General features: G+C 37.4%; 1 long non-coding RNA gene across 1 annotated transcript; it reads left to right on the forward strand.

Annotated features, from left to right (window-relative positions):
* Window positions 1–6,414: 6,414 nt before the first annotated feature.
* Window positions 6,415–9,476, forward strand: LOC141633800 (uncharacterized). Its single transcript, XR_012538556.1, has 3 exons — window positions 6,415–6,597; window positions 9,058–9,152; window positions 9,294–9,476. It is a non-coding gene; the product is annotated as an uncharacterized LOC141633800 (long non-coding RNA).
* The last annotated feature ends 420 nt before the right edge of the window (window positions 9,477–9,896 follow it).

The following is a 9,896-nucleotide window of genomic DNA, read 5'->3' on the forward strand; positions in this document are numbered from 1 at the left end:
CACTATTTTCACAAATTTCGAACGACGAAAATTAAAACCGTCATTCTCAAATCAAAAACAAGATAGTGAAATTCAAATTCACTATTTTCACAAATTTCAAACGACGGAAATTAAAAGCGTCATTCTCAAATCAAAAACAAGATAGTGAAATTCAAATTCACTATTTTCACAAATTTCAAACGACGGAAACCAAAACCGTCATTCTCAAATCAAAAACAAGATAGTGAAATTCAAATTCACTATTTTCACAAATTTCAAACGACGAAAATTAAAACCGTCATTCTCAAATCAAAAACAAGATAGTGAAATTCAAATTCACTATTTTCACAAATTTCAAATGACGGAAATTAAAACCGTCATTCTCAAATCAAAAACAAGATAGTGAAATTCAAATTCACTATTTTCACAAATTTCAAACGACGGAAACAAAAACCGTCATTCTCAAATCAAAAACAAGATGGTGAAGAAATTCAAATTCACTATTTTCAGAAATTTCAAACGACGGAAATTAAAGCCGTCATTTTCAAATCAAAAAAACAAAATAGTGAAATTCAAATTCGCTATTTTCACGAATTTCAAACGATGGAAATAAAACCGTCAATTCAAAATCAAAAACAATATTGTGAAATTCAAATTCACTATTTTCACAATTCCAAATAACGGAATTAAAAACCATCCCATTCAAAAAAACGAAATAGTGAAATTCAAATTCGCTATTTTCCCACAATTTCAACTGACGAAATTCAAAACCGTCACTTTTCAAAAAAATGAAATAGCGAAATTCAAATTCGTTATTTTCCCACAATTTCTAATAACGGAATTAAACCGTCACTTTTCAAACTTCGGACCAACAAGTCCAAAGCCCAGGACGCATGAGTGCAACATATAAAGTCCAGGACCAACAAGCCAAAGCCTAGGACGCATGAGTCCAACATACAAAGTCCAGGACCAACAAGTCAAAAGCCCAGGACCCATGAGTCCAAAATACCAAGTACAGGACAAACAAGTCCAAAGCCCAGCACCCCTAAGTCCTTCTGCAAACTACTACAAGAAAACCTATCTAGGATCTTGGGGATTCCCCTCAAAATCATAATCAAAGCTGCCTCACCCCTAAGTCCTTCCAGAGACTACTACAGGGAGACCTATCTAGGCTTCTGAGGATTCCCCTCAAGCTCGGAACACCACACCTTAACCTTTAAGGTCCAGACATGGAAATCTGATCCCATATTATTTACCAACCATTGCGTGCTCAGGCCACATCAAGCCTTACTAAACGCCACAAATACAAGCTCCAGATTTTTATCTAACAAACAAAACCATTATTACCAGGCTCCACATTTCCTAATGTCGAAGCCATTTTCACCCTGACCCAGATACAGAGTTTTCAAAAATATTGCTCCCTGGAACGGCACATGCCCATTTCATTCTTAGAGTCCACTTTTTAGTGTGCTCACACAACACGAAACATTTTCACAAGCTATGCCTCTTCGATTCATGATCAAGAGGTATTTCTCTCCAATCAACTTCCGAGTCACCAAACGAAATTTACCGTTGTGACCCTCAACTCCAGATTTTTATCTGTCAAACAAACCTTTTATTACCAACCTCCACGTTCCATAATGTCGAAGCCTTTTTGTGGTCAAGGCCCTCGGCAACTGCGTCCGCGGGATCCACACTAGGCATAATCGACTCGAGGTTCTTTCGAATCGAATTAAGACAAATTAGAGTCGCCACCAAGTTTTTTGGGAACTTGGAACCGTTCAAGTCAACTTTACACCTTTCATCGAAAAGCATAAAGCCAATCGACTACGAGTGATTAAAGATAAAGACTTGTACCCTATATCACTCGATTTGAATGACTCTCGTAATCCAATGGTATTTAGACGGATCCAAAAACCATAGATCTTGAGTAAGAGGTGAGGGTACGTGTTAGGAAGCCCATAAGGACACCTAACCCCGCCCGTCAATAACGGCCTCTACTAAGTCAAGTATCAGATTTCAAACAAGGTCATAGCTACTACGATATATGATATGCAAACATCGTTTTCAAAACCCTAACATGTGAAGTTTCTATGTCGATTTAGATGCAACTAAACTAACTTTGTCAAAGTTGTAATTTAGCATATGGGTTGATTGATCTAACAACATATAAACGAAACAAACAAGGCTTGAGGGGAAAGGGGGAGTCGTTGGGATCTACCCTATTACAACCCAGGCATTTCTTGCCGACACACCGAGGAATTAAAGATACAACTCGATCTAAATACAATTGTTATATACGACACCGTACACGACACATGGCCATTCGTCCTAGGAAAACGTGCACAAAGGGGTGGCCCACGGCTTACATGACTCACGGCCTTGGGTCACTCCTCGTATTGCGTGCTTTCACTTAATCTTATCGAATTAGACATAGGGCCACACACCAAAGCATGCATTAGCATAAATCGGGCCATGTTGCTTTAAACAACATGCGATTTACTACGCTCTTACATGCATTGGGGCACAACCATCTAACCAAACAAGACTAAGGTTTTTGGAAGAGGTTTTGACTCGATAAAAGAAAGCTAACTTGAAAATTACAACTCGACGAACAAACGATAAATTACAAGCGACAAAACAAATAAGGAACAAACGATTCATAAAAAACGAAGCAAGAAAGACCAAAGGACACGGCCAAGCCACGGCCACTCTAGACACGGCTACCCTAGGTCCTAGGTCAGGTTCATTAGTTAGATCAATTGATTGCGAAACAAGTTCGAAAGCGGGCTAGAAAACAAGTTAGAAACGACGTTGATCGGTTGAAAAGATGTCTTGCAAATGTGTATTCTACGCGGCCTAAAGGGTCAAATTAGGTCAAGGAGTTACGATATTAATGCTACTCATCGAGTGTTAATAGGAAGGTGCTAATCACGCACTCCTATGCTAGCGAGAAATCGAGTGAAAAGAGAGATGCGTTCAATTAGGTTATAGAATTGTTAGTTGATTTTTAAAAAGCTATGTCGATGTACCCTAAAGTGTCTAATTAAGTTATTAAACTGATCTAATATCATCTAAACGAGTTATATGTTAACAATCAGAGGTCATATTAACATGTAAATGGTCCATGGGTAGGTCGAATCACGCGAGAGAAGAGAGGGGTCAAAAGCGAAGAACGAAGTCAGAAATCGTTTTATAAATGCCCTACCTTGAACACGAGGATATATAAATGAGACGGGGATGTACGACCGACTGATGTAGCGGTTTCTTTCCCATCTCAAGTCAACGCGGGTGTTCATGGTGGTACTTTAACTCATACTCGGACTAAACTAGTTTCATAGTTAATGATAACAAACGATAAACAAAAACGATAAACAAACAAAAACGAACTATAAGAAAACAAACATAAAAAACGAAATAAAAGGGAGAAAGAGGAGGATTTGATGCACCCTCAACCTACATGTATCATTGACACCGTCTTGGGTCGTAATCGATGGTAGATTTTATCTCGAGAGGCCGTCGTCGACGAAGAAACAAAGCAAACAACACGTTTTTTGCAAATCTGGACATCAACTTTCAAGCTGCGATTTCTCTCTCGTTTTACGGTGAAAATTCGATTTAAAAGATGTTTTGAAAACTAGAAAGAGAGGAGAACAGAGATCTTAAAACAATCCCTGCTCGTTTTGAGTTATTGGGCACGAAAAACGAGTACAAACAGAACTGGACAGACAGGGAAAAGCCGCGAAAACAGAGTGTATAACACTGTGTTTTTCGAGGGAATTCGTGTACTCTCAAGGGCAATTTGGCTCGTAAATCTTTGTCTAATATGTAGATGGATGTTGTATGGTTAATTTGGAACAAGAAACTCGAATTTTGATGGAGGTTTGAAGGGGGAACGAACGGTTTCAAAGAGGACACACAAACTGATTCTCAGTTTGTATGTCGGTTTTGTCGAGGGTTTTTGGGAGGCAATTAGGGTTTGTTTCTGGAGTTTAAAGCTTGTGAATGGCGGTTGTATGTATGGATAACTTAGAGCCATGAATGTATGGTGAAGGGGGGGTATTTATAAGGAGTTAAAGTAGGGTTTTAGAGGGGAGAGGCAGACGGGCTCATTCACGCATAGCTGCTGTCCAGCAGCTTTTGTGAGGGTTTGAGAGGGGTTTTCTTGGTGGTTAAGCTAAGGTAATATGGGTAGGATGCTAGGGTATGGGTTAGGGTTAATGGGTACGGGTTTTGGTGGTATTTGGAGCGGGTTTTGGGCTCGGGATTTGAGCTGCAAAACAGGGGGGCTGCTTTGTGTATGCGGGCTGTTGGGGAGTGTTTGAGGCATTATTTGGGCCGTGGTTATGGGGTTCGAACTGGGGTTGGATGGGTAGAGGCTTAGGATGGTTAGTGTACTCGAGATTCGTGCCAACTCGTAAAGAAAACGGGCTGAAAACCGAGCTATAATCGAGCTCCAAAACGCGTGGTTAAAACGAGTTTTTTTCGGCTTTCAAATTCGATTTTTCAAATCGATTAACACATTAAAATAAATGATTTTTCAAATCAAATACACTCATAAAATGATTTTTCAAATCAAATATTTATTTTATTTTTAATAAAATAAATTTGAGAAAATAAATTCAAAATAAAGTAAAATGAATTCACCTTAAAAAAGCTTTAATTTAAATATCATTTAAATTAAAATACTCCGTCGACAACGCTCATTCTACATCGTAAAAGGAACCCAAATAATGACAATGACAACTAATAAATACATGTGTCCTATCATCATCGGGTGTTTGTCGGGTTCTCTATAAATTCCAATATCGACGGATACGGGTATCTACACTTTTTCACCCTGACCCAGATACGGAGTACTCGGATACTTTGCTACCGAGAACGGGACATACCTAATCACTACAACAAATTGGCACTTGGGCCACGAATTATGCCACGGGAATTCGTAATTCGTGGCAAAAATTCACTTCGCCACGGGAAAAAAAGATTTCTAGTTCAAAAATTATTGGTATGAAAAACTAAGCCACGGAAAAAATATATCCGTGGCAAATAATTGCTTTAGCCACGAATTAAGCCACGGTCGTGGCTAATAATTACTTTTAGCCATGAACTAGGCCACGGACGTGGCTAATGATTGATTTAGCCACGAATTAAGCCACATCCGTGACTAATAATTACTTTTAGCCACGTTAAATCACTTCTGTGACTAATTATTACTTGCTACCATGAATTAAATTACATCGTTGCTTATTACTTCTTAAAGCCATTAATTAAATTGTAATCTCTTAAATATGATTAATCAAAGTTTATTCATTAACATTAAGCTATGTTCATTACCATGTCGTATAATCACATCAAAATTCCGTTACTTAGAACGATAAAATAAGTAGAGTTATATATGAAAGTGCATATGCACCAAGAGTATTAATGTAAGTATAAAAGGCTTGTGAAAAATATATAAGATCATTATAACTCATAAATTATATGATATTAAAGTTAGTTATTCCCCATTATTGTTGTCCTATCTCCATATTGGGATAGTTTAAGAAAGATGATGAAATAATAATCTTACCTTTTGAATTAAAGGGAATGAGGGTAATATCATTGGGATGAAAAAGGTAGTAACCATATTATCTAGGGAAATATTAGGGGGTTTACAATTATTTTTTTTAAGAAATTTAAAAATTGGCAATAATTGTGGGATAAACTTTTGAAGGGAAGGAGACAATAAAAATTGGATGATGGCTATTACATTAGTTATTATAAGACTATTCCACGCTTTATAAAACTCCTACTGCCCAAAAGAAGAAACAAAGTAACTAATTATTATTAGACCTCACAAGTAGATTGGATGCGTGTCAGAAGTAAACGGGTCAAAAACCACTCAACCCAAACCCAATCCAATTAAACTTTGTGTCGTATTCGTGTCGATCCACTTAGATAAATGGGTCATCAAGCCTTAAACCATTCGTTGATTATTATTCACAAATAACTTAATAATAGTTGGCTCGAAATCTACAAACCCAGAAATCAGCTTACCCAAAATTGACCTAACCCCAACTTGACCTGATTGACCCGTTTGTCAGATCTAGTCATGTTAATGTTTGAAAAGTATAATATATTTCTGTAATGGAGGATTTAAAGAAAGCTAATTCAGTAAATATGTCATTCGTATCAGACTCGTGTTTAGAGAGCTCAAGTGCTCAACCCATACCCCACCCTATTAATCTCGTGTCCTATTTATATCAACAGACTTACATAAATATCTAGTTAAACATTTATACATACTCACTAATTTCATAACGGATTCGTAGCGTATTTTTTATTCGTGTCATCGTTTGCGGGTTCTAATTATCATATATCGTCCCACGCTTAATGAAACTCTTATATTAGCCAAATTAACTTAATAAAACTCTTTTATTACCCAAATGAAAAACAAAGCCCACTCCCGGTACTAAATATACCACGATCCAAACATGTTCTCTGCCAAAACAAAAGCATTTATCAAAATTAAAAACACGACAAATTGCCGAACCCTACTCCTTCGATCTTCGTCGCTCTTTGGCTTCATCCATCTAAGCATCTTCGATCGGTATACAACGATCTTACGAGACACTAGTAAGTCGCCCTATCTCTGGTATTTAAATAAAATTTACTTGTGGATTATGAATTGTGAGTTGCGATTTTGAATTACGATTTGGGAATTGTCGATTGCTAATTGTTAATTACGAATTGCGAATTTTGAATTTTGAATTGCGAACTGTGACTCTTTAATTATTTCATTACTTTACATTCTAATCTCATTCTGTTTTTTTCTTAATGTAATTTGGTTGTTTGATCCATCAATTATGGCTAGTGATTATCTATGTGTAGATAGTAGTCATACTATTTGGGTTAGTTCATACTTGTTTTTTCTCACTTGTTTTTTTACTATATTTTAGTTTGACATAAGAAAGTAAATGGCTGAATAATGCTGATTCTCCGTAGCAACTCTCTTAATTTTATGTACATGAATTATTTGAATAGAGACACGCTGATTCTTATATAGGCTGTTGTGCGGAAGCGTGAATACCTCGTGTTGGGCCTCTGCTGCATCTGTGTCCACAACCCATAATAGTACAATATTGTCCGCTTTGGGCCAAGCCCTCACGGATTTACTCTTGGGCTCCTTCCCAAAAGGCCTCGTACTATTATATTTCGTGGATACTTATAAAGATAATCTTCCATCTCTATTCTACCGATGTGGGACAAGAGTTTGCACCCTAACAATCCTCCCCTCAAACCAAGGACCATCATCTTGACTCGGACCTTGACCTCCATGGAGAACTCCCCACACCATGCAGCCCCATCACCTAGACACCCGCATCACCAAGTCTTGATAACCTCCCCTTAAACGACACATCATGTGTCTCACGGGGGTTGTGCTACACTTGCGTAACAAACTCCTCTGCATCCAATATACCCTGGACTGGTCCGAATCCACTGCCTCAGCGCGTCACACCGGACCACCTTTTTGGACTTACCATGGACCGCTTTTGTTGCCTCCATTAAGCCTCAGCCCACCTCGCCGGGTCGCTGACGATCTTCTCTTGGACGGCCTGCCGTCTCAACGCCGTGAGACCATGTCGCTTCTCGCGAACATATTAGCTCTCCCTCGAGCTATAGGAGTTCCACGTCTTATAGTGTACGTCCACCTTCAAGTCTTGGCCTGATGAATCTCTGTGTCTAACCCAAGTCAAACCTTGGGCTCTGATACCACTTGTTGTGCGGAAGCGTGAATACCTCGTGTTGGGCCTCTGCTGCATCTGTGTCCACAACCCATAATAGTACAATATTGTCCGCTTTGGGCCAAGCCCTCACGGATTTACTCTTGGGCTCCTTCCCAAAAGGCCTCGTACTATTATATTTCGTGGATACTTATAAAGATAATCTTCCATCTCTATTCTACCGATGTGGGACAAGAGTTTGCACCCTAACATAGGCCTTGATTACTCTTTGGGTTTTTGTATAATAAATTCAAGACATTATATATTGTTCGATAATTTGATAGTAGTACGTTGCCAATTTCAAGCGAATGGAATAAGACATGAATAATTGAATAATGTTGTCAGTCTCCATCATTTCTGTAGCTGAATAGTTATATTGACGCCAAGGTAATATTGAAAATCACACAATGCTTGGAAAAGAGCTAAGCCGATTGGAAGAGAATGTGAATACTTTCCTTAATTCATTTCGCAAAATCTCATTTGTGACAGCGCGTGGAGTGACGGATACCATTTTCCCTCACAAATGACCCAAATAAAGGAGAGAGGGAAGCACATGGGGGTGTCCCACCTTATCCCCCCTATCCGTTTTGTGAGTGACATTATCCGTCACTTGCTCCGACCCGTCTTCAACAAGACTAATTGAATTCATTTAGTCCTTATCATTTGAATAAAATATTCTTCACAAAATAATAAAAATAATAAAGCCAAATAAATTCAAGGAACTACATCACAAAACCAACTCAAACTTCTTTTCACAACGGGTGTAAAAAGGAGAATGACTGATACAAATTTTCTACCAACACTCGTATTATTTTATATAGTATGTTGCCCTACTTCATTACACACTTAGAATATGACCCAACTACTTTAATTACATGATTAGTTGTATAATATAATAGTCATAGTAATACAATAATAAGAGAAATTATAGGGTTTCTTTCGATAGAAACATAGAAGGGAAAGGAAGGGGAGGGGAAACGAGGGAAGGGAAGGGGAGGGGGAATAGAATGTAGGTGTTTGGATACAACTCCCATTTCTTTCGTTCCTTTTCCCTCCTCTCTATCTTCCTCCACTTTTGTATCCAAACACACCCTAAATGTCAAGTAAAAGTGTGATTATTATTAGATTTTTTTTTTCTTTTTTTTTTTGCATTAGTTAAACTTTCATACCCAATCATTTATGATAAATTATTCGTATGAATTCTAATCTTAAAAACATGTTACAACAACCATTTGAAAGATAATAACGACTTTATTTTATATACTTCCCACTCACTAACTCGATGTCTCTTATTTTCCTCGTTGTTTCTTAGGAAAAGAGAAATAAGGCTAAGGAGGGTATAACATTTCAAAAAAATTATCAATATTCAGGGTCCAAAAGAGGCGTACCGAAATCAAAGAAAAACATGTATGTTAACTTGTATTTAAGATATCAAAACTGTTTATTACTGTTACACCAATGTACTTTATCTTGTTAGAATTTGTCTGATTAAATTTATCTAATTTATCTTAAGACAACCATAATTAATATTTTTTGGTGTTAGTGCAGAAGCAGACAGCCGGCCGAAAGTTGATCGCAATTTGATGTGTCGTTTGAAACTCGCAAGAAAAATCTCATAACAATGATCCTAAATTGTTTTTGTATTTCGTTTTTTTTTTTTTGGAAAATTTTGTAGTTAATATTACTCATATGTTTAATTTGTACGTAATTGACTATTATAGAACACATAGATTTTACACTTTGATGAATAGTTGATAAAATTTTATTATATTCATTGCAGTTTTATTTTATTGGTTTATAGGCGTTATCGCCGCAAGCGCTAAGTATTATCACATGTAACATCAGGTGGCCGACAGAAAAACACCTCCGGGAAATATCAAATAAGCTATACTATTATTTTGTGGCTAGTAAATAATAGCCACGGGATTAACCAGTTTTTGCCACGTTATCGTTTCGTGGCAAGATATATATTAGCCACGAGAATTTATATTTGGCCACGATATTACCTTGTGGCTAATAAACATTTTAGCCACAGAAAATAGGTTTAGCCACGAAATTTTAGCCACGGGAAATTTGTTTAGCCACGAAATTTTAGCCACGGGAATACTATGGCAAAATATCTAATTTAAGCCACGGTACGGTTTTTCCCGT

This window comes from Silene latifolia, chromosome Y (assembly GCF_048544455.1).
Source record: "Silene latifolia isolate original U9 population chromosome Y, ASM4854445v1, whole genome shotgun sequence".
Lineage (NCBI taxonomy): Eukaryota > Viridiplantae > Streptophyta > Magnoliopsida > Caryophyllales > Caryophyllaceae > Silene > Silene latifolia.